Source organism: Chelonia mydas, chromosome 5 (assembly GCF_015237465.2).
Source record: "Chelonia mydas isolate rCheMyd1 chromosome 5, rCheMyd1.pri.v2, whole genome shotgun sequence".
In the NCBI taxonomy this organism is placed as follows: Eukaryota; Metazoa; Chordata; order Testudines; family Cheloniidae; genus Chelonia; species Chelonia mydas.
The window spans coordinates 7,117,410-7,141,947 of NC_051245.2; positions in this window are offsets into that span (position 1 = coordinate 7,117,410).

The window sequence follows — 24,538 nt, forward strand, 5'->3', positions numbered from 1 at the left end:
GTGACTCTTAGACCCATCGACCATCATAGATCTTGTTAAAGCCAATCGCTGTGCCAAGCCCCCTCTTTCCAACCGTGCCCCTTTGTGTCGTAAATAATAACTTGGGGCTGTGGCTCTACTACCCAGGCATTAGACCACATGGCAGCTCAGAGCCAAGTCACGTGAACTAAGAGATCTCCCTTGTAGCTGCTCTATGCCGAAGGGAGAGAGCTCTCCCATCGACATAATTACACCACCCCTAAGGAGCAGCAGTAGCTATGTCAGGAGGGTGGTGAAGCACTGGAATGGGTTACCTAGGGAGGTGGTGGAATCTCCATCCTTAGAGGTTTTTAAGGCCCGGCTTGACAAAGCCCTGGCTGGGATGATTTAGTTGGGGTTGGTCCTGCTTTGAGCAGGGGGTTGGACTAAATGACCTCCTGAGGTCCCTTCCAACACTGATCTTCTATGATTCTGTGAGTCTATGTCAGCGGGAGAAGCTCTCCCCCTGGCATAGCACTGTCCACACTGATGCTACTGTTGGTGTAAGTTTTGTCACTCAGGGGGGTGTTTTTTCACACTCCTGAGCGACATAAGTTATACTGACAAAAGTGCTCGTGTAGACATGACCTCGAGCACAGAGTGGCAGGGTTGGGGATTTCTGAACAAGGAAATGTTTTGCTGATCTTTTTGCCTACTGTGTTCAGGGAAAGAGGATCGTGCCTACATTTGTTGTAAACAAACAAGATTACACTGATAATAAGAAATGACTCTTCTCGCTGATTTCTCGTCCTGCAGAAAGAAAGAAAGAACCCTGCAAGGCCCGAAATATTGCTTGGGGCAAAGGAGGCAGTGGTATCAGGAATACAAACAGCACTTTCCTGAATCCAGCTGACTTGAGTTCCAAAGGGATTGCAGCATTTCTCCTCTCAGATGGAGCATGGAAAATGCTACCTCTCCCATGCCCCCCATCCCGTATTTGCAAGTAAATCCTTTCAACCATACCACTGCCCATGTCTGTTCAGTGATCAATGCCTCACCCCTACTACTGAAGCAGAAGCCATTATTTTGCTGGTGACGTTTCCATATGCAGCTTGACATTTCCTTTCTGAAGAAGCCAATTGCTTCATTATCCCGCTTATTTATTGTTACTCTTGGATCGATGCAGTTAGAGATCAGGGTTCTGGAAAATCGCGTGTGACCATGGAGGTTACTTTAACACGGCTGGAATTAAGGATCTATGTAAGATCCTCAGAGCGTGGACCCGCAATTTTTTATTCATCTTAAAAATGATGGGTGCCCTTGGGGCTATGTAACTAAGAGTGATAAAGATACAGCACTGATCTTCCTCACAGCAGTGTGAATCAGGAGCAATACTACTATCGTCAATTCAGTCAGGGAGATGTAAATAGGGAGCAGTAATACTTAGCCTCTACATAGCATATTTCACCCATAGATTTCAAAGCACTGCATAAACCAAGGTAAGCATCAGCTCCTTTTTGCAGATGAGCCCGTTGAGGTATGAGGGAAATGGCTTGTCTAACATCACATTGCAAATCAGCAGCAGGAATAGAACCCAAGTGTCCCAAATCCTAGGACAGGGTTTTTTGGGCCAAACCAATCACTAATTCAGTGGGTTTTGGAAGGAACGTCCCATATGGGCAGATTGCTCCATAATTGTCCACTAGGAGATTTCTCTGAAGCATCCAGTACTGACCAAGGCCAGAGACAGGATATTGGACTAGATGGACCTTAGGTCTAATTTAGGATGTGAATTCCAATGTTCTTATGTCATATTTCAAGTAACTCGGCAGTCTTGATTGGCATATTTTGTTCAATATGATCCAAGCATTACATTTTGTGAGTATCCAACTGATTAACGGGACATTGTGAAATTAAGTTTCAGAGTAGCAGCCGTGTTATTCTGTATTCACAAAAAGAAAAGGAGTACTAGTGGCACCTTAGAGACTAACCAATTTACTTGAGCATAAGCTTTCGTGAGCTACAGCTCACTTCATCAGATGCATTCAGTGGAAAATACACTGGGGAGATTTATATACATAGAGAACATGAAACAATGGGTGTTAGCATACACAGTGTAACAGGAGTGATCACTTAAGGTGAGCTATTACCAGCAAGAGAGCGGGGGGGGGGGGGGGACCTTCTGAAGTGATAATCAAGGTGGGCCATTTCCAGCAGTTGACAAGAACATCTGAGGAACAGAGAGGGGTGTGTGGGGGGAGAATAAACATGGGGAAATAGTTTTACTTTGTGTAATGACTCATCCACTCCCAGTCTCTATTCAAGCCTAAATTAATTGTATCCAGTTTGCAAATTAATTCCAATCCAGCAGTCTCTCATTGGAGTCTGGTTTTGAAGTTTTTTTGTTGAAGAATTGCAACTTTTAGGTCTGTAATTGAGTGACCAAAGAGATTGAATTGTCCTCCCACTGGTTTTTGAATGTTATAATTCTTGACGTCTGATTTGTGTCTATTTATTTTTTTACGTAGAGACTGTCCAGTTTGACCAATGTACATGGCAGAGGGGCATTGCTGGCACATGATGGCATTTATCACATTGGTAGATGTGCAGGTGAACGGGCCTCTGATAGTGTGGCTGTCAAGGTTCCTCCCCCATTCTGAACTCTAGGGTACAGATGTGGGGACCTGCATGAAAACCTCCTAAGCTTACTTTCACCAGCTTAGGTTAAAACTTCCCCAAGGTACAAATTAATTTTATCCTTTGTCCCTGGATCTCCACTGCCACTACGAAACTCTAACTGGGTTTACTGGGAAACATAGTTTGGACACGTCTTTCCCCCCAAAATCCTCCCAACCCTGGCACCCCACTTCCTGGGGAAGGTTTGGTAAAAATCCTCACCAATTTGCATAGGTGACCACAGACCAAACCCTTGGATCTGAGAACAATGAAAAAGCATTCAGTTTTCTTACAAGAAGACTTTTAACAGAAGTAAAGAAATCCCCTCTGTAAAATCAGGATGGTAGATACCTTACAGGGTAATTAGATTCAAAACATAGAGAATCCCTCTAGGCAAAACCTTAAGTTACAAAAAAGACACACAGACAGGAATAGTCATTCTATTCAGCACAGTTCCTTTCTCAGCCATTTAAAGAAATCATAATCTAACACATACCTAGCTAGATTACTTACTAAAAGTTCTAAGACTCCATTCCTGTTCTATCCCCAGCAAAAGCAGCATACAGACAGACACAGACCCTTTGTTTCTCTCCCTCCTCCCAGCTTTTGAAAGTATCTTGTCTCCTCATTGGTCATTTTGGTCAGGTGCCAGCGAGGTTACCTTTAGCTTCTTAACCCTTTACAGGTGAGAGGATTTTTCCTCTGGCCAGGTGGAATTTTAAAGGGGTTTACCCTTCCCTTTATATTTATGACAGTGGCTGATGTGATTAGGCCCTCTGACGGTGTCCCCTGAATAGATATGTGGACACAGTTGGCAACGGTCTTTGTTGCAAGGATAGACAGCTGATTTAGAACAACTCATCCTCAGCTCTCGTCCCCTAATGCCCCTACTCTACTTGTGCTACATTGATGACATCTTCATCATCTGGACCCATGGAAAAGAAGCCCTTGAGGAATTCCACCATGATTTCAACAATTTCTATCCCACCATCAACCTCAGCCTGGACCAGTCCACACAAGAGATCCACTTCCTGGACACTACAGTGCTAATAAGCGACGGTCACATAAACACCACCCTATACCGGAAACCTACTGACCACTATGCCTACTTACATGCCTCCAGCTTTCACCCTGACGACGCCACATGATCCATTGTCTAGAGCCAAGCTCTGCGATACAACCACATTTGCTCCAATCCCTCAGACAGAGACAAACACCTACAAGATCTCTATCAAGCGTTCTTACAACTACAATACCCACCTGCTAAGTGAAGAAACAGAATGACAGAGCCAGAAGAGCACCCAGAAGTCACCTACTACAGGACAGGCCCAACAAAGAAGATAACAGAACATCACTAGCCATCACCTTCAGCCCCCAACTAAAACCTCTCCGACGCATCATCAACGATCTACAACCTATCCTGAAGGACGACCTATCACTCTCACAGATCTTGGGAGACAGGCCAGTCCTTGCTTACAGACAGCCCCCAACCTGAAGCAAATACTCACCAGCAACCACACACCACACAACAGAACCACTAACCCTGGAACGTATCCTTGCAACAAAGCCTGTTGCCAACTGTGTCCACATATCTATTCACGGGCCGCCATCATAGGGCCTACTCACATCAGCCACACTATCAGAGGCTCGTTCACCTGCACATCTACCAATGTGATATATGCCATCATGTGCCAGCAATTCCCCTCTGCCATGTACATTGGTCAAACTGGACAGTCTCTACGTAAAAGAATAAATGGACACAAATCAGACGTCAAGAATTATAACATTCAAAAACCAGTGGGAGGACAATTCAATCTCTTTGGTCACTCGATTACAGACCTAAAAGTGGCAATTCTTCAACAAAAAAACTTCAAAACCAGACTCCAATGAGAGACTGCTGGATTGGAATTAATTTGCAAACTGGATACAATTAACTTAGGCTTGAATAAAGACTGGGAGTGGATGAGTCATTACACAAAGTAAAACTATTTCCCCATTTTTATTCCCCCTCCTCTCCCCCTGCTGTTCCTCAGATGTTCTTGTCAACTGCTGGAAATGGCCCACCTTGATTATCACAACAAAAGATTGTCCCCCCTCCCTCCGCTCTCCTGCTGGTAATAGCTCACCTTACCTGGTCACTCTCCTTACAGTGTGTATGGTAACACCCATTGTTTCATGTTCTCTATGTATATAAATCTCCCCACTGTATTTTCCACTGTATGTATCCGATGAAGTGAGCTGTAGCTCACGAAAGCTTATGCTCAAATAAATTTGTTAGTCTCTAAGGTGCCACAACTCCTCCTTTTCTTTTTGCACTTACATTAATAGACTCCAAGGCCAGAAGGAACCACTGTGATCATCTAGTCTGACCTCCTGTATAACGCTGGCCAGAGAGCTTTCCCCAAATAATTCCAAGAGCAGATCTTTTAGAAAAACATCCCATCTTGATTTAAAAATTGCCAGTGATGGAGAATCCACCACAACTCTGGGTAAATTGTTCTGATGGTTAATTACTCTCAGTGTTGTAAATTTTCACCCCTTATTTCTAGTCTGAATTTGTTTAGCTTCAACGTGCAGCCATTGGATCATGTTAGACCTTTCTATGCTAGATTGAAGAACCCATTCTTACATATTTGTTCCTGTCAGAGTTCCCTCCCCACTCTGAACTCTAGGGTACAGATGTGGGTACCTGCATGAGAGATCCTCTAAGCTTATTTCTACCAGCTTAGGGTAAAACTTCTCCAAGGCACAAATTATTTGCCCTTGGAGGGTACGCTGCCACCACCAAGTGATTTAACAAAGAAACAGGGAAAGGACCACTTGGAGTTCCTATTCCCCAAAAATATCCCCCGAAGCCCTTACACCCCCTTTCCTGGGGAGGCTTGAGAATAATATCCTAACCAATTGGTTACAAAGTGATCACAGACCCAACCCCCTGTCTCTTAGGACAATAGAGAAATCAGTCAGGTTCTTAAAAGAAGGATTTTATTTTAAAAAAAGGTAAAAATCACCTCTGTAAAATCAGGATGGAAAATAACTTTACAGGGTAACAAAAGATTCAAAAACACAGCAGAACTTCCTCTAGGCTTAGTTTCAAAGTTACAAAAACAGGAATAAACCTCCCTCCAGCAAAGGAAAAATTCACAAGCAAAACAAAAGATAATCTAACACACCTTGCCTGGCTTTGACTTACAACTTTTGTAATATGAGAGACTTTTAGGATGATATATAGGAGAAGGAGTTTTCTGACCTGATGCTTCTCTGCTTCCGAAGTGTACCCACACAACAAAGCCTCCCCCCCCACCACCACAAGATTTGAAAGTATCTTCTTTCCCCATTGGTCCTTTTGGTCAGGTGCCAACCAGGTTATTTGAGCTTCTTAACCCCTTACAGGTAAGGAGGAATTCTAGGCTACCCTTAGCTGTATGGTTATGACAGTTCCCCAGGTAGGTATTTATAAACCATAATCAAGTGACCCCTTAACCTTTTCCATGTTAAACTAAATAAATTGAACTCCTCTAGTCTATCGCTGTAAGACATGTTTTCTAATCTTTAATCATTCTCGTAGCTCTTCTCTGAGCCCTCTCCAATTTATCAACATCCTCTCTGAAATGTCGACATCAGAACTGGACACTGCATTCCAGAAATGGCTGTACCTGTGCCAAATATAGAGGTAAAATAACCTCTCTGCTCTGACTCAAGATTCCTCCGTTTATGAATCCAAGGATTGCACTCACTCTTTTGACTACATTATGGCATTAAGGAGCTCATGTTCAGCTCACTACCCCAAATTCTTTATCAGAGTCACTGCTTCTTAGGATAGAGTCCCCTATCCTGTAAGTATGGCCTACAGTCTTTGTTTCTACTCTTAAATGAATGGGAATATTTCCACTGACTTGGATGGGTTTTGGATCAGGCCCAATTAGGATAAACTTTACTTAGTCTGATTCTGTAAACTCTTTGGTACAGTGTTTTTATTATGTGTGTGTAGAGTGCACAGCACAGTGACATCTGATCCTAACTAGGGCCTCAAAATGCAACAATAATACTTTTGCAAAGTTGGCAGTTTCCCTGTAAGCCTGATATCAATTGTTTCAGATGCCACATCATGGATCCTAAGCCATGAAGATATCCTATTCTTCATTTTTAAAGCCATACAGCATGCAAGACCCTTATAAAATGGTGAAAGGGGAATGGAGACATCAGACCCAGCTATACTCAGATTGTGTACAAATCTGGGGCATAATTAATGTTCTTGTGCATCCACACAGTGACTATAAATAATGAGCACTTGTAAAAACTAAATCACAAATACACCAAATGAATTTTTAAGCAACGTTGACACAGGAGCGCACTTGTTCTTTAAACATGCAAGCACACAAGTGTGTGCATGCACACTAAATATTGGCTAATTCCTTCCCCTTCCCGTTTTCCCTTTTCAAAGACTCAGCTCCGTTGTGGTGTAGTATAGAAATCAACACCAACAGCAGCATCCTGGTGCAGGATGCTAAGATAGTTGAGGTGATTAAAAACCTCAGAGTCTTACCTCCATTTTTTTTCATTACTCAGAATTATCTTATTATTTCCTTGTGCTCTCCCACTCCTGTCTGTTGTACAAACTTCTTGTTGATTATCTGTTACTTAGATTATAAGTTTTTCAGGCCAGGAATTTTGTTTTCTTTATACAGGTGTACAGTGCTTAATGCAATTGGGTTTCAAGCCATGAGGGCAGCCACTGGGCATCATCATAATATTAAACCATCATTGTCTTCATCTTAAGGAGGGTGATAAACACATTGAAACAAAGGAGGATAGAAATAATGTAAAAGGAAAATGACAACAACAAACCCTTCTAAAGTGGAGTTTATGTTAACTGGCAAATTAAAGTAGTTTGAAGCATTTGCATCCACAGAACAGTCCCCGTTGGTTGAAGTTGCAGGATCCTAATTGGTCAATACATTCCACAGTTTAGGAATGCTCCTGGATTCCTCACTGATGCTAAATGCACATATAGCAGGATCATGCATGTAACTCTTTCTACCATATCCAGTTGGCTGGAATGCTTTGACCCATACTACGTAATGATGACCTGGTCTCAGTTGTACACATCATCACTTCCTCTCTGGATTACAGCAATTCAACACACTTGGTCATGAAGCTATAAACCCTTAGGAATCTCCCTGTAATACAGTCATTGCTGCATGTCTCCTCAGCTACACAGGTCACCGCAGGTACATCAGACCCTTCCTCAGCTCTCTTCACTGACTTTCCATAGAATATTAAGTCAAGTTCAAGTCTTTGGTCCTTATCTTTAAGGCACTCAATGGTTTGAGACCAGGATATCTGAAAGACTGCCTTATAAAATAAGGGGCTCTAACCAATATCCTCCCTCTGAAAAGGGGACTTGGATAACATCTGATTAAGATTGTTTTGAAGAACCACTCAGTTTCAATAATAAAGTTTTCATTTGGATTTTTTTCACTGTGTATCCTAATCAAAGTTTCCAGATTTTTCATGATTTTTTTAGAATGTTTGCCAAGGGTCTAAGCAGGCCAAGGTCTCTTTACTCAAAACTCTGAACCATGTTGTAAAGGTACACTCTTACCTCTAGGGCACCCCCCATGGCTAGACGTGGAGTTGCAGGCACACTTTGCCTTTCTCTGCCTCCCTGGGGGCCACTTCCTTGGCCTTAAGGATCAGTGCCAGCAGGTCTCGTCACTAGACTGTCCCACCAGGTCTTCTATGTCTCAGTCCTCTGGCCAAGTCACTAACAAGGTAGTGCTCTTCCAGGGTTCAGCAATACCAAAGCTCCTTTGTCCCTCCAGGGCTCAACTCTGATCAATAAGTTCTCGGTCCCTCCTGGAACTTGATTTCAATTCTTCCCCCTTTTTCAGGTACTGGCTCCCCAGGCTTTTCTCTGCTGGGAACCTAAGTACCTCTTAACCTAGCCCTCTGACCCTCGTTGGCTTCTATCTCATTTCCTGGTCCTCACAGATCCTAGCTCGGGGCTCCTCTCCACTCTGGGGCCCCACAACAGGAGTGAATCCATCTCCTATAGCTCTGCTTTCTGACCACAGCCAGCCTCAAATTCCCAGACCTTCCTGGAGGCTGTTCCCCAGGAGAAGGAAACTCTCCAAGCTCTTCTCACCTAGATCTCTCCCTTAGCTCCTTAGACAGCCTAGCTCTGCCCCTTCTGGCCAGGAGATAGTTAATCAATCACCTCCCAGGTATAGAGCATAACTAATTAGGGACTTCCCATAGCCTTGCAGATTGTAGGATTAAAACCCATCATACATGTTTAACGTTATACAGTAAGAGAATCACACTAATAACTTATCTGTCGTTGAAAAGCACCCCCCTATCAACACAACATATATGGCTTAATTCATGTTAGTATATAGGCCTCTTTGTTTGCCTGAGGTAGAATTCTGGGTTTTATTTTTGATGCTCTTATATCCTTACTAATACATGTGAACAAAGAACAAAACCACTGTGTGTTGCATTTCCCACAACCAGATGGGGCTTTTAGTACAATGAGAAAAAGTAAGGAACAGAGCGAAAGTGTTGCTGAGTCTGGTAAGAGTGCAATATACGAGCATAAACTTGAAGACTGCCTCGACTTTTATCTCATGCTAAGGTCAAGCAGCCAGTTGGAAGGGGCAAGGGGAATGGAGGGGAAGATATAAGAAACACTAAAAGCCAAAGAAAAGCCTGGCATTGGCCAGAGCACAACCTCACTCCTTACCCCTCCAGTGGGATACAAAAGAGGTGGGACCAAAGCCCCCAGACTCAAGACCCTCCGAAATGGAACATCACCATACATTGTAAGGGGTGGACCAAGGGCATGCACTGCAGGTATAATTATGTCTGCTAAGCAGGAAGGACACTGGGAAAAAGGCTCTGTGGAGTCAGAGATATGGATACGCTTGCTTGAAACTAACCCCAATAAATGTCACATTGCCTGCACCTCGGCCTTCCAGTCTTCTGCTTTCTATCTGCGTGTCAAGAACCTGGGTAGGGGTGAAGGGAAAACCCCTAACCCCTGAAATTAACACAACAGCAGTTTAAGCCTACACAGGGTGAAGAATAAGGTCCTTTATGGGCACCATATTTCACCTCTACATTTTCTGTACAGCGGTTTACTCTGGTGATAGGTGTTATGTCCCGATATACCGCAATCTCTTTGAAGCAAAGTGCCGAGGCTCAACAGTGAAATAGAAAGCTCTGGCTGAGATTTTCAAAGCCACCTAAGGGGATTAGGGAATTGGGTATTATTGATCACGTCTGCACTATGTGAATGGTCACACAACACGGCGAAATGGTAGGCTCTCTACTGAACTATGGTGAGGCAAAGTGGCTGTAAAACCTTTGACTCTGGCCAGCTGCGTATAGAAATCCCCAGGAGGCTTACGCCATCCCTACTGGCTTCAATATTCCCATTAGTCCTCTGCATGAACAGAGAAAAATGGTCAAGGACATGGAGCTCAGTAGGAGCTGAAAATCTTCTGTAAATCAGGCCACTTACTTAGGCACCTAAAGGAAGATTCAGGGTCCTTATTCTCAGCTCCCCTGTACCTTGTGTAAATCATTTATCCCAGTGCAAAATGAGTGCAAAATTGGGGTCCAAGACTGCCTGGTCAGAATGGTAGAATTGCACACCCATTTGGCACTGGGTAAATGTTTGTACAAGGTGCCGGCAATGATGATCCTTGGGAGCCTAACTTGAGACACTCACTCTTGAAAATATTGGGTCTGATTTGGTGCTGCACCTCCAGAAAGTTCAGCTCAGAAGCAGCAGGGGGCAGGAAGTAGGGAGAGGGGCAGAACTGGCATTACAACACCTTTATGCCCTCTAGATTCTGGATTGCTCTAAGGGACAGTGCCTTGCATAAGTTAGAGTAGTCCCTGGTTGTTCTAACTCGATTGATTCACAGAGTTTAAATCCAGAAGTGATCATTAGATCAGCCACTGTATCACAGGCCAGAGAATCCCACCCATTGATGCTATGTTGAGCCCAGTATCTTGTGTTTGACTGAGCAAATCAGCCAGAAAGGCCTAGCGTCTTGATTTGAAGGCATTGAGAGATGGAGAATCCACACGTCCCTTCGTACTTTGTTCCAAACTTAAAGAACTCAGTTGTCCTCACAGTTGAAGAAAAATGGTGCCTAATATCTCATTTGAATTTGTCTGGCTTCATCTTCCTGCCATTGGTTCTCATTATGCCTTTCTCTATTAGATTAAAGAGTCTTTTATTACACAGCATTTTATCCTTGTGAAGGACATGTACACTGTAATCAAGCCATCCCTCAGTCTTCTTTCTGATAAGCTAAACAGATAGAGCTCTTTACATCTCTCATTGTAAGGCATTTTCTCCAGCCCTTGAATTATTTCTGTGACTTTTTTCTGAACCCTTTCCAATTTTTCAAAATCCTTTTTAAAATGTGGACATTAGAACTGTATGCAGTAATCCAATATCAGTCTCACCGATGCTGTATACAAAGGTAAAGTCACCTCCATACTCTTACTTTCTATTTCCCTGTTTCTACATCCAGTGATCACATTGGCCCTTTTTGCCACAGCGTCACACTGGGAGCTCATGTCGAGTTCTTTGTCCATTATAATCTCTAAATCTCTATCAGATCACTGCATTCCAGGATACAGTTCCCCAGGATACGCTACCCCATGTAGGTATGACCTACTTTCCTTGTTCCAAAAACTTAACTTTACATTTGGCTGTAGTAACGTGTATTTTGTTTCACTGGACCCAAGCTACAAAGCAATCCAGTCATGCAATATGACTACCCTGTCCTCATCATTATTTACATCTCTGCCAATCATGGTGTCATGCACAAATTTTACTGCCATGATTTTATATTTACTTCCAGACCATTGATGGAAATGTTGAATAGCACTGGGCCTAGTAACAATCCCTGTGGAACCCCACCAGAAACATCCCCTTTCAATAATGCTTCTCCATTGACTTCTCCTTTTTGAGATCTCTCAGTTAGCCAGCTCTTTACCCATTTCACATATGCTCTAGTGAAATTGTACAGTGCTAATCATTTTAAAATCAGAATACTGTGTGGTGTTAAGTCAAATGCCTCACAAAAATCTAGGTATGTTACTTCTATGCAGTTTCATTTATCAGCCAAATTTGTAATCTCATTAGAGATTGAAATCAGATTTATCCATTTTCCATAGAACCATGTTGACCAGCATTAATTATATTCCTATCCCTTCATTTTTTATCAGTTGCATCCCATAAACGCTATTCCATTATTTTGTCAAGGAATGATGTCAGGCTAATTGGCAAATAGTTTTATCCAGGTCACCCGGTTTGCCTTTTTTAAATATTAACACAATTCATGCTCTTCTATTCTTCTAGAATTGTCCCTGCTATTCAAGGATTTATTCCAAATTAATATTAGTGGACCAGAGTTCTCCTTAGCCAACTCTTTTAGGATTGTTGGATGCAAGTTATCTGGTCCTGCTGATTTAAAAATGTTTATCCCTAATAGATGTTGTCCGACACTATGCTCAGTTATAATGGGCTGGAAAATACTTTATCAACCTCATACGATATGAGTACAACCTCCTCATACTCCATGTATTTATTCAATATTTCTGCCTTTTCTGCATTATTATTTTCAGTTTTACCATTTCACCTAGTAATGGGCCTATATCATTGATACAATTTCTTTTGCTAGTAATAAACTTAAATTTAGCCCTGTTAACCACAGAGTTTTCTGTGATGTCTTTAGCTTCCCTTATCAACTTTCTACTCCTCATAGCTTCTAACATATATCAATTGCTATCTATTATCCCCTATTTTCCATTTGTTATATATCACTTTTTTATTTTATAATTATTGCCTTCACCAATGAAAAAGGATGCATTTATAGCCAAAGTTGTCCTCTTTCTTGATTGTGAAATCATGGCTTTTTGGCCATCTAATAAATGCTTTTAATAACTCCCCTTTTAATTCATATTTTTTTTCTGTCTAAATGTCTAAATTATGGCAGACTCTATGGGCTTTACTTCATCTTGATTCCCCATGGTATCATGTGCTACAAGCCTTTCCACTCCTGCTTCCCCCTTCTACTCCGCCCATCCCCACCCCACCCTATCTCACCCCACCCCACATGCCTCCTATGCCAAGACTTGGAAGGGGAATAGCATGGGGCCACCAGGCCAGTACCAGGGGAATTCTCCCCAAGCCATCACAGCTCCAGTACAGAATCTATACATTGATGGAGCTATATATAGGGGACGCAGTGGGTAATATAATCTGTCCCCTTGGACCTAACCTCTGTATAGAACAGGCATGTTGAGAAGTTTACTTACTGCTTGGAAATTGCTTTAAAGTCTTCAGATTCATGATACGCCAGAAGTTGAAATTATTGTTGTTGGTGGAGCGTGTGTTGGTGTGCTGTGGGTTTGCGTAGGAGAAAAGAGCTGGAAAAAAGAACCCGCAGTAACATATGATCCCTTTAACTCAGTCAGACAGCCTGACCTAGTTTTGACATTCTCCAGAGGAAGCCCTCACTCTCTTTCCCCACTGCCAAGTGGGTTGTCTAAATAGAAAGGTCTCTAGAGCCCTCCCGACTTAACCCACATCGGAGCTCAGGTGTGAGCAGTGAGCCACTCAAATTTGTAGACTTTAGCAGGCTCTGCAGAGATGCCAGTGAAGCCAGAGGTGAGGAGATGGGAAATGTGCAATTCAAAGAATGCGACATCCTTGGATCAAATTGAATCTATCTGAGTTGTTATACTGCGCCCATCACCATGGCATCTGAACACCTTAAGACTATGGAGTGACACTGATTTACACCAGCTATCACCCTATTACCTCACCAGCCTCCCCCACAATTGTATTACACGGTACAATATTTTCTTCTTTATTAATTATTGGGACTGCATTTTTTCCCCAAAATATTAGTGCCATTTTGGGCGGATCTATTTTACAGGATTCTGACCCCCCGACACACACATCTCCCCTTCCCCCAGCAAAATAGATGTCCATTTGTTTTCTAAAATATCAAGAGACTGAATGTATTGTTTGCATTAGTTAAGTTAAGGGAAATTCTGAACAGGATGAGAAGGATACATTTTCAAGCAAGACGAAGAGGAGGAGATGGAAGTACCCAAAAACCTCATGGTCCCCAGGGAGGTGAGATTGTGTATAGTCCCTATGATGGGATGCAATCTGAAAGTTGGCTTGGCAACAAGGAGGGGTGGCAGGGAGTTTAGATTTTTCTAGCTTCTATTCAGAGAATCTCCTGACATTTTCATATTTACGTTCTCAACCTTAACTTTGCCTGATGGATGGATTTTCGCTGTGGGACTATGTACATTGAGATTGCCAGCACAGACCACTGCAACGAATGGAACACCTCATGAATACAGGGGTCTGTACTGCTGTATCTTAATGCAGGATTGAGACCAGCACTTGTAGCTCAGTTTCCCTAATGTTTTGGGATCCTTTGGGTTCGACATAAAGGTCAGGATTTAATCTCCTAATCTCAGAAGCACTTCTCATTATCTGGGGACAAACCCAGAACAGGCAATTCATTCACATTTATGAACTGGGGAGTAATAATACCCTGGTACCTCCTGAGTGCATCATGTGGCCTATTTATCTCCATCCCATCTCCACTCCCAACTGCTAGCTGAAAAAAAGTGAGTTGAGAAACAAATTGGAAGAACAAACCATCCCTTTTTCAGTGTCTTGTTTTGCTGTAATCTCTTCCTCTTGTCTGCCTATTGCTAATGCAAAACCCAGTCTTTCACATAGTGCTTTCTTCTGTCTACAGCCTTCATTTAGGACATATTATGGCCTGATCCAAAGCCCAATGAAGTCAATAGGAAGATATCCTTCCCCTAACCCCAGCAGCAAATGTTTGCAGAATCAGGCCATTGACTGGTTTTAGAGTAGCAGAGGTGTTAGTCTGTATTCGCAAAAAGAAAAGGAGTACTTGTGGCACCTTAGAGACTAACAAATTTATTTGAGCATAAGCTTTGAATGAAATCAGAGCTCTACTGAAGTCAAGGGGAGTTTTTTCCATTGACTTCAATGGAGTCTGGATTTTGCCTCTTGTGTTTCTCTCACTGAGAAAGGGGTGTAGTGGAGTTTGTTCAGTCAGCAGGCCTAGTCGTCTGGACCTCCACCTCTAGGCTCTCTTTCAGTGTCCTGGATCTCCTGGATGGGGTCCCAGCTGGATCTGCTTCCTTACCAGTTATCCCTTGTCCTGCCAAACCCAGGTCTAGGAATAGGGTAATTTAGGGTGGGTAGGGAGACCCAGGCCTTCCCACTCCATTGGGTCCCAGTCCAGGGCCTAAAAGTGTAACAGCCTGGGATGGCCTGGATTTGGCCCATCTCCTGCTCACCTTCCCTGGGCCACTTCTTACAACACCTGATCCCTCTGTTTGGGGCTTGGCTGCCGTTGGGTTAAAATCCTTTGCTTCAAAACCCCACAGTCTGTGAGTGGATGAAGGTGACCCTGTGTGCAGTTCTCTTTCCCACTAAAGTAAGGTCAAAAGCGGGGTGGAGGTTCACAGCCGGACCTCCTCGGAGGGGCATCTTCCCCTCTTGCTGTAGAGCAGTGTTCCTCCAGGAAATGGATTCTCTTTTCCCCTCCTTGCCTGGGCTGCTGGGACTCTCTATAGTGGTTTTTTCCCTAGGAGCATGCTTGGCTGTGCCTGAAGGGTGGAGCTTTCCTGGCCCAGTACTGCTCCTACCCTTCCCCTGTCTCAGTCTGAGTTTGGGGCCTATAAACCCCATTACAGTGGACCACAGAAGTCCATAGGTAGACATCTGCACTTAGGGCACTCTGGCTAGAATTTTCAAAATGCTCAGCACCCAAAACCAGGGCCAGATTTTCCATGGGGCAGAGCACTCTGGGCACATCATGGGTGCTGATCTCACTGGAAAAAAATCTTCCATAACTAATATATAATAACAATAATAATCAGTAATGGTGATGGGCATCTCTCCATTGCCAGTGAGTGCCAGCAGCTAACCTCCTGGGAGGGATTTAACCCAACTGCAAATGTGGCAAAAAAATCCCATCCTGGAGTCTTTTCTTCCTTTTCTTTTCAGGTAAGTGAATTTTTAGGGCCAGATCCATCTCTGGTGTAACTCTATGGAAGCCACTGGACTAATGCCAGGGATGAATTTATCCTTTAATCTCTTTCATTCCAGTCAGTGGTACACTCAGCACTTTGCTCATTGACTTTCTTCCTGTGTTAATATACAGCATTTGATTTTCTCTCTGGATTTTTATTCCTCCTTTATGCGGACATTTGGCTCCCTCTTTTTTTTTAGTTCTCTTCATGGGTCCAGACATAGGTTTAATCACCAAGACAGCCCCTTAAAAGTAGCACTCAGATCAGTACTTAAAATAAAACAAGGTGGATTGTTTTTTTCAGAATCCTGGAGAGGAGTATCATTTTACAGGTGATAATTTTTGGTGCTGTTGTATATGTCATTGGAATTATTAGAGGCAGGGAGGCATCAAATAATTGTAACAGTGTAGGCAGAACTGATGAAGAAAGAGTAAACTGGCAGAGATAGAGGAATAGGAAAAGGGGAATGAACAGGAGAGAGAAAGAGAGAGAAAATGGACCTTATTTGGTGTGATCAGTGTATTTCCATTGGAGCTACACCAGTCTACGCTGGCTGAAGGTCTGGGTCCATTTTCTCTGTTTCTCCTATTCACTCATTTGATCTCTGATCTCATTTGTGGAGATGTAAATCAGAGTAACTCCACAGCAGATTTGCATCAGCATAACGGAGATCCGAATCTGGCCCTGCAGCAAAAGGAGGGAGAAACTCATGCACTCACACATACCCAGAGCTTGATTTTTCTTTGTCCTGCACCATGTGTAATCAATTGCACCTATGCAAATTGAGTACAAAGTAGTAGCTATACCTTTCTGAGGCTTCTTTATTGACACTGGTAATTGGGAACCATCTCCTCTCTCTTGTACCTTCTTTGCTGACCAGTTCAAACCCCGAAGCCATGTGATCTCACACTAGGGTGACCAGATGTCCCAATTTTATAGGGACAGTCCTGATTTTGGGGGCTTTTTCTTATATAGGCACCTATAACACCTCCCCGCATCCCGGGTTTTTACACTTGCTATCTGGTCACCCTATCTCACACCTGTTTCACATTGGTGTAGGTCCATTGACTTCAGTAGAGCTTCTGCGGATTTAGATTGATATGACTTAGATCAGAATCTGACCTGCTGGGAGTCTTGCCTGAGAGCCCCTAAATACAGTGTGATTTTAGTTACTGTGTGCAACATAATAGGGGTATCCTTTAAATCATGGTATAGTGATATCTACACATCTACTACAGATATGTAACCGAACAGCTGGATATTTCTACTGTTTCATATATTGGAGACTCAGAGAATATAGGGATGGAAAACGAAACAAGCAAACAAAAAAAAAACAATTAAGCCCCACCCAGTCTATTTCTGTGCAAAAAGATGATAGTTCCGCATTATATATTTACTCATATTTTTGTCCAGTCTGCTTTTGCTAGAGGAGCTGGAGGGGAACTAGATTTTCTATTTCACAGGAAATTCCACCATTTTTCCTGTTCAAAAAAGAAACAAAATGAAAAAAAAAATCAAAATTTACCATGAAACAAAACTCTGGAAAAAATATCTGGGGTCAAACAAAACATTTCATTTGATAGAACAGTTTTGATTTTGGACATTTTACTTTATATAATTTTAAAAAAAATGAAATGAAAAGTCATTTTGAAATGAAAAATGAAAACATTCTGTTTCATTTTGGAATGTTCTATCTCCCCCCAACCAAACAAAATTTCATCCAAATTGACTTGTTTCCATGAAAGATTTTGCTTTCGAGGAGCTGACATTTTCTGATGGCAAAACATTTTGTCAGAAAACTTTCTACCATCTTTATTTAGAAATCCCTGCGATGAGACTGCCATCACTTGGGGGGCCAAATGTGTTCACACACCTCAGATGGATTCTCTAGGGGGACAGTTTCTAATCTGGTTGTTCTTCAGTCTTGGTCAGTAATATGGATGTAACTTAGTTCGCGCTTACGCATCCTCTTTTATCCAAGGATCTCAAAGCACTTTGCAAGCATTAGTTCTCACAACACCGTTGTAAGGCAGGGAAATATACAGATTACTATTTCCTACAGGTGTATTGAGGTACTGAATCTTTGCACAGGCAAACCAGCAGCAGAATCTGGAATAGAACCCAGGAGTCCTGTCTCCCAGTCTGGCACACTAACCATTAGATTACTCTACCCTGTTTTAGTGAAGTCCACTTCTTGTGAATAAATGCTGCAGCTCTGTCATGAGCAGGGAGAAGGTGGCTCTATCATAAGGAAGGATCAAATTGATAATTCAGTGAAAAAAACCTATATGCTAGAATAGCCCTTTTATGCTTCTCCTGCATAAATAATGCAACCTCAGGACAATTAGAGTTTGGAGAGCACTTGCTTGTCATATCAAGCACCACTTCCAAAGCCTAGAGAAATCGACACATCCCTTTTACAATGGAAAACACAGTGGGATGAAGTGAACTATTTCACTTCAGTGGGTAAAACCTTTATTTAAAGGCTGACTAACAAAAGAGCCTATGATCTTTGCTCCCAGACACCTACCAGCCATTAATGTAAAAGTTCCACTGAAAAAAGACACACACAACTTGGGCTCTAATGAGGGCTTTGCTGTTTGATGACGACACATCCAGAACACCGTTAGAACTCTGAGTCCCAATTATCATGCCATCCAGCAGGAGAGACCATTATGGATCTGAGCTGCCAGACCTTCAAAATGAGGTTGAAGAGAAAAAAAGAAAAGGAAAGGGGAAAAAACAGTCAGGCTGGAATTAAAGAAACAGACAGCAGGAAAGCAAAATTGCTTCTAGAGTCCCTGTAAAGTGGTAGAGCTAATTAGTGCCTTCAAAGGCCCGGTGAGGCAGGTGGCATTGAGGTTACATTTGGCACAGACCATGGGCATTTGAGAAGATAGCTCAGGAAAATTCCGTCTCTGTGAAAAATTAATGAGATTAACCTTGCGGATTCGCGCACACACATACGCACATGCTCCTATTCTCTCAACCAAAAAGTTGATGTGATGGGGCTGGTTTTTGTCGACAGCCCCCCCAACTCCGAACCCCATCCTTTTCTGTTTACTTCTAACTTTCAGCAATCCCCCCCCCCGCCCTTGAAATATCAAATTTCAAAAACTTTCAACCAGCTCTAATTATCTGCATTGCTGTAATCCCTTGATCCAGGCCAGGAGCCCACTGTGGAAAGCATTACAACGTCACACAGCGAGAGGCAGTCCCCGTACAGAAAAGCATGCCGTTGAAATAGGCAACCTGTGGCACAGAGAATTAAATTGATTTGCCAACGGAAACGCCAGGAATCTGTGGCAGGACCTGACCCCAGATTTCTTCTGTGCTAATTCAGCATTCCACAACAAGGCTATCCTTCCTTTCCTGTCCACCCTGAACAAGTACAAGCCAGATCTACAGCTGATGTATATATTGTCGCCGCTCCTTTCATTTCGATGGAGCTTTGTCGGTTTGTACCCTTAGCGAATCTGGTGCCTGAATTCATTTTTTTCCCTTGGTGTTTACATCCTTCAGATGATGACTATGTCCCTCTGCTCAACCTTTGTCATCATTTCTCAATACCATGCATCCCCTGTAAATGGGGTTGAGGGGAAACAGGAGGCGTACAGGAGGCCTGGGAGTTTAATCTCTCCCCTTTTTCATCTCTTAAGATAATGTGAAAACATTTTCCTCCAGAAAACATGTTTATGCAGCATCAGCATCAAAAAGCCATTTTCTTGTTTTCCCTAATGACTTTATCAGACATGCAGCAACACAATGAAAGATGTTGTTGTTATTCCTTTTTCTTTCCTTGATCTTTATGTTTTCATGGAAACATCATTAGTGAGGATAATAGTTGTGCCAGAATATATTCAACGCATGGGTCTGACACTTTCATTCTAATGCATCGCCAGGATAATCTTTTTTCCTTTAAGCTCCCTGGCATACATCATAGGCCACTTCTGAAGCACAAACCTGGAGCTATCATTGCAGCCACCCTTGGGGGGTAGCACACAAGGAAATTCAAGGTTATAGACTCTTAGGGAAAGATATTCCCCACCCCCACCACTGCACTTCAGTTCAGTAAGACTTTATCAGCAAGACAAGCTTGAGGAAGTATAAGAGAGAGAGACCAGCCCTTGTATGAAATGGATCTGATCCAACCACATTCTGTTTTGGGTTTGATCCCCTACGTCCATTCACCAGTAGAGTCCATTCCTCAGCTGATGGCTTGTTGGTAAATAGCATCAGGCCATCTCACTCCTTTCTTCCATGGTCAGGTGATGGCCTAGTGGCAGCTAGCTTCTGAGCTTGGGGTTCAGTCCCCCCCCCCGCTTCCTGTGTGACCCCAGGCTAGTGATAGAGTCTCTATGCCTCTTTTCACCATGTGTACAATGGGGATAATAGCAGTGCCCTACCTCACAGAGGTATTCTGAGGATAAACGCATTGATTTAGTTGGGGATTAGATCCTGCTTTGAGCAGGGAGTTGGACTAGATGACCTCCTGAGGTCCCTTCCAACCCTGATATTCTATGATGCTATGCTTAAAGAGTGTGAAGTGCCCAAAGAATGGGGGCACATAATTACTAAGATAGATAGCTACAGAAATATGCCTATTTCTTTTCCAGCATAAACAGTAGGGGATGGGGAGATAGAACTACCTAATCAGTGATGGATAATATTTCTAATAGCTCCTTTGTTGGGTGAATTTCACATATTACTGTTTGTGCATTGTCTGTGTATAGATCACAGTTCCTTCCAGTTTATTTTATTCAGTTGGGTTCAGCAAATAATTCCTGAGGATCCTCCTTGGCGTGTAGTGCAGTTGGAGCAGTTCTTTCTGATTGCTTTGCAGTCTCCATGCAGCTCTGTCGGGGACATCCTGCCTTAAGATGACCACTACTAATGCACCCGACCAACAATGTCTGTCCTTATATCAGACAGGTATTCCGAGATAGTCATCTCGTGGCAATGGAACAGCATGAATAGGGAATGCTGAAAGGGAACAACCTTCTCTTAACTGTGCCGTAGCTGGATGGCATGATGATGCCTACATGCTTATTATTTGCAGACAGTAGCACATGGAGGGGCCAGCTGAGATCGGAGCCCCTGGCCCAAGCACCCAATGACAGACAGTCCCTCCCCTGAGCACTTCCTCTCCCTGTAGACAACTGAGACCAAGGGTAGGAGGACTGGCCCGACGTCACAAAGCAGATTTCCTGACTCCAATGCAGAATGCCACCTGCTAGGCCCTCCTGACTCCCAGGCTCAGTGTATATCACCGTTATCAACTCACTAAGCAGAGGGCCAGCTATGAACTTTTGAGGACACAAACTAATCTGAGCAGTCTGATTGCCTGTTATTAAGGCTATGAGATCATGGTCCATGGTGAGGGCTCCTAGATGGTATGGTAGTTACAATAATAATTAATAATTAATAATTGAGTGGAGGGAATATCACGAGATGTTCCCCATCCCAGCCTCCTGCAGCAGATGTGTATAGCCCAGCTTCAAGTGCTTTTCAGTCCTATTGCTCAAGTTGTCTGGCTTTCCTAGGCTATTTTCTCAAGGAGAAGGGCTGGAAACACACTTTTTAAAATTATTATTATTGTTTAACCTGAGGTTCTCCTTTATGGGCTGGCTCGGTTAAGGGATGGCCCACGTGAGCCCTCTCCAGCTCAGCCATCCGGTCTGCCACCCCTGTGACATACAGAGAGTCTCAGTCACAGGTCATTTAGGATAGACAGAACGAATCAGCTTTCCGTCATGGTCCAGAATGAGACCGATCCATGAGATGCCCTGTAGAACAAATCAAAGGGCCCTCAGGGCACCACGTCAGTCCGGAACAAGCAATAATCCATTCTCGCTGTGGCATGCATCTACTTTTAAAAAAGCCTGTGGGACCATTGGATGGGACTATAGGACCAGAGGATATTACAGAAGGCACTAACCCACTAGGGACGATGTCGCTTCGTAACAGGATGGCCGCCATCACCATAGCATTTGAGCACCTCACAATCTGTAATGCATTTATCCTCACAACACCTCTGTGAGGTAGGCCAGAGAGTGGTACAGGTGGGAAACCGAGGCACAAGGTGGCTAAGTGAATTCCCCAAGGTCACACAGGAAGCCTTTGGTGGAAAGTGGATTTGGACCCAGATCTGTACCAGTGCCCTAACCACTGAGCCATCCTTCCTCTTTAGCTCCTGCTCCCTCCCTCCCTCCCCCACTCAGTCTCTTATGACATAAAGGAGACAAAAAACCTGGTCTTCCAAGCTAGATGGAGATCCTCCTGGCCCAGGGGAACCTCTAAAAAGTGTAAAGCTACCATAAGTAGTGTTATGCCCCAGGTTCCTGCTCTGTTGGGGATTGGCCAGAGAATACTATACTCTGGAACTCTTGGGATTGAAAAATGGCCCCAATGAGCTGAGCCAGATGGCATAAATTAGAGCAGACAGGACTCTTCTAATCTGTCTAATCTCATCTGTCCCGGAGGCTGCTCTAACTTGAATCAGCAGCCAAGCAAATGCCCAGGTATCCCAAATATCCCTCAGGCCAAATTCAGCCCCATTGAAACTGTGAGCAACTCTTTTGAACCCAGTAGGGTTCTGAAGGGTTGAATTTAGCATCCTAGGGGTAAAGCTCTCTCTATAGCAAACATAAGCAGGGAACAGGAGAATAAATATGTGGAAAGAGACTCCTTTTCATCCCTATTAATCCTAATAATGATTCAGTCAGACTTTGCACCAGATGAACACCCTGTCGCCTGTAGGTATAAGTACTTGCTAAGTAAGGCATAAGTAAGGTATAGATATGAGTGAAAGCAGTAAGTCAAGAAACCTACAGGGTCCAAGGCCTGTAAGACAACAGCTTAGGCAAAGTTGAAGCATGAGGCCCAAAAGTGTTAACACACATTTAGCATTAGCAGCTGACTGGGAGTAGCCTTGGTCATAAGGTATCATAGAACAGACTGCTGTCAGAAACAAGTCTGACTAATTTTCTGACTGGTAACCACAAACTACGTTAGTGCTCATTTTGGATCTTTTAGGATAGGAACATCCTCAGAAGTTCAACCGCAAGAGTGGTATGGTAACCCATTGAAGCATATGAAAATGACCTTGAGGTAAATGTTATTTTAGCGTGTAAGGAAAGAGGGCCCCAAATTTATCAGGGTGAGGAAGTTTAGACAGGGACTAAGGAGGCTGAACATCCTTATGAATTTCATGGCAGCTACAGAGCCCTACAACAGAGCTATCCATTGATCTTCTTGGCATGTCAGAGATAGGACCACTTGTGGATCACCTGTCTCACCATTTTTAATGTCTCTGCGGGGGATGGTGTGAGTATATGGATTCTCAGACGCTGGACGTTTTGACATTCAGTATTATCTCTCTCTACCTTGCTGGATTGGAGCGTTTGTGCTTTTGCTAACTGTGTTTAATAAAAATATCACGAGGACAAAATATCTTTCCTAAGTGTGATTATCTCCCTCAGGAACACTGGGGCCCTCATAGTAACTCTAATATTTCTGGGTCTGATCATGAGGCAAGACCCTACTAAACTACAGAGTGCTAATTGGTATTTCTGATTGATCGCTATATGCACAATTAATAGACCAGGCAACAGCTCAGCAGCCTGTATCCAGAGATTATCCAAACTTCCTTTGTTGAAAATTTATTCTAGGAATAATTTCTCATGAGATTTCCAGTAGGTTTGGGCAGAAATGTTGTACCCCGGGAATGGCTTTCATCAACAAAGACCAGCAAAAATAGTTTATTGAAAAATTTGGGCCAACATTTTTGAACCTCATAACAGGCTCAGAACTGGGTTGAAGTGGCAAGACCAGAAAAGCAAGGGGTAGCCTAGCACAATATTGCCTATCCAAGCATTCAAAACCCAGGCATCAGGCCAAAAAATATCCCAAGATTTTCTTAAAATTATATATTTTTAAAAATAATAACTATGGGGTTCTTTTTCTTTGCTTTCCATTTGAGGGTGTGCTTGGGTCACATTCAAGCTTTTCTCCATAACCATGAGTGTTAGAAACTTATTTTCTTTTAAAATGAAAGCTGAGGTTCTCCTGACTCCAGAAGCTGGGACTTTAACACCAAATATTACAAGGTGAAATGGTGAGAGTTCAGGAGCACTGGGAAGAGGTTTCCTAGGACTGGAATAGCTTGTGGTACTGCAAGTCAGAAATGAGAGTCATTGACCGAACATTTTGGAGACCCAGGACTGGAGTAGTGAGGACTGTTGTGGATCGAGACTGAGGAGCCCTGGCAAAACCGGTCAGGGCGTCTGCACTATAGCCCTCAACCATAGTTCACTGAAGTCAATGGCAAGGCTCCCGTTGACTTCAGTAGCCTTTGAATCAGATGCAGTGCTGCAAGTCTGAACTCAAGTGAAAAAGCTTCTGGGAGGGGCTGAAAGAAGACTGGAAGAGCAGGGAATTTAACACTCCCACAGTGACAGGGCACTGCTAGTCAGCACTGGAACATCAGGGAGGTTGTACTATAGTGCAAGAGCTGAGCTGTGTGTGTGTGCATCTTGTACAACATCCATCCATGCTACTTATCAACCCCTTTCTTGAGCAGTCAATTTACTCACCGATTTCTTAGGAACAGAAAAGCATGCTTTAGACTATTGGCGGCTCCAGGATGCTGACTAAGAAGGTAATGATTTATAATACATTATAGGAGTAGGCATGATAAAAGTCTACAGAAAGATTCTATTGCTCTGCAGCCTCTGGTCCCTGCATAACTTAAGCAACACGACGTCTCTTGCAAACTGCA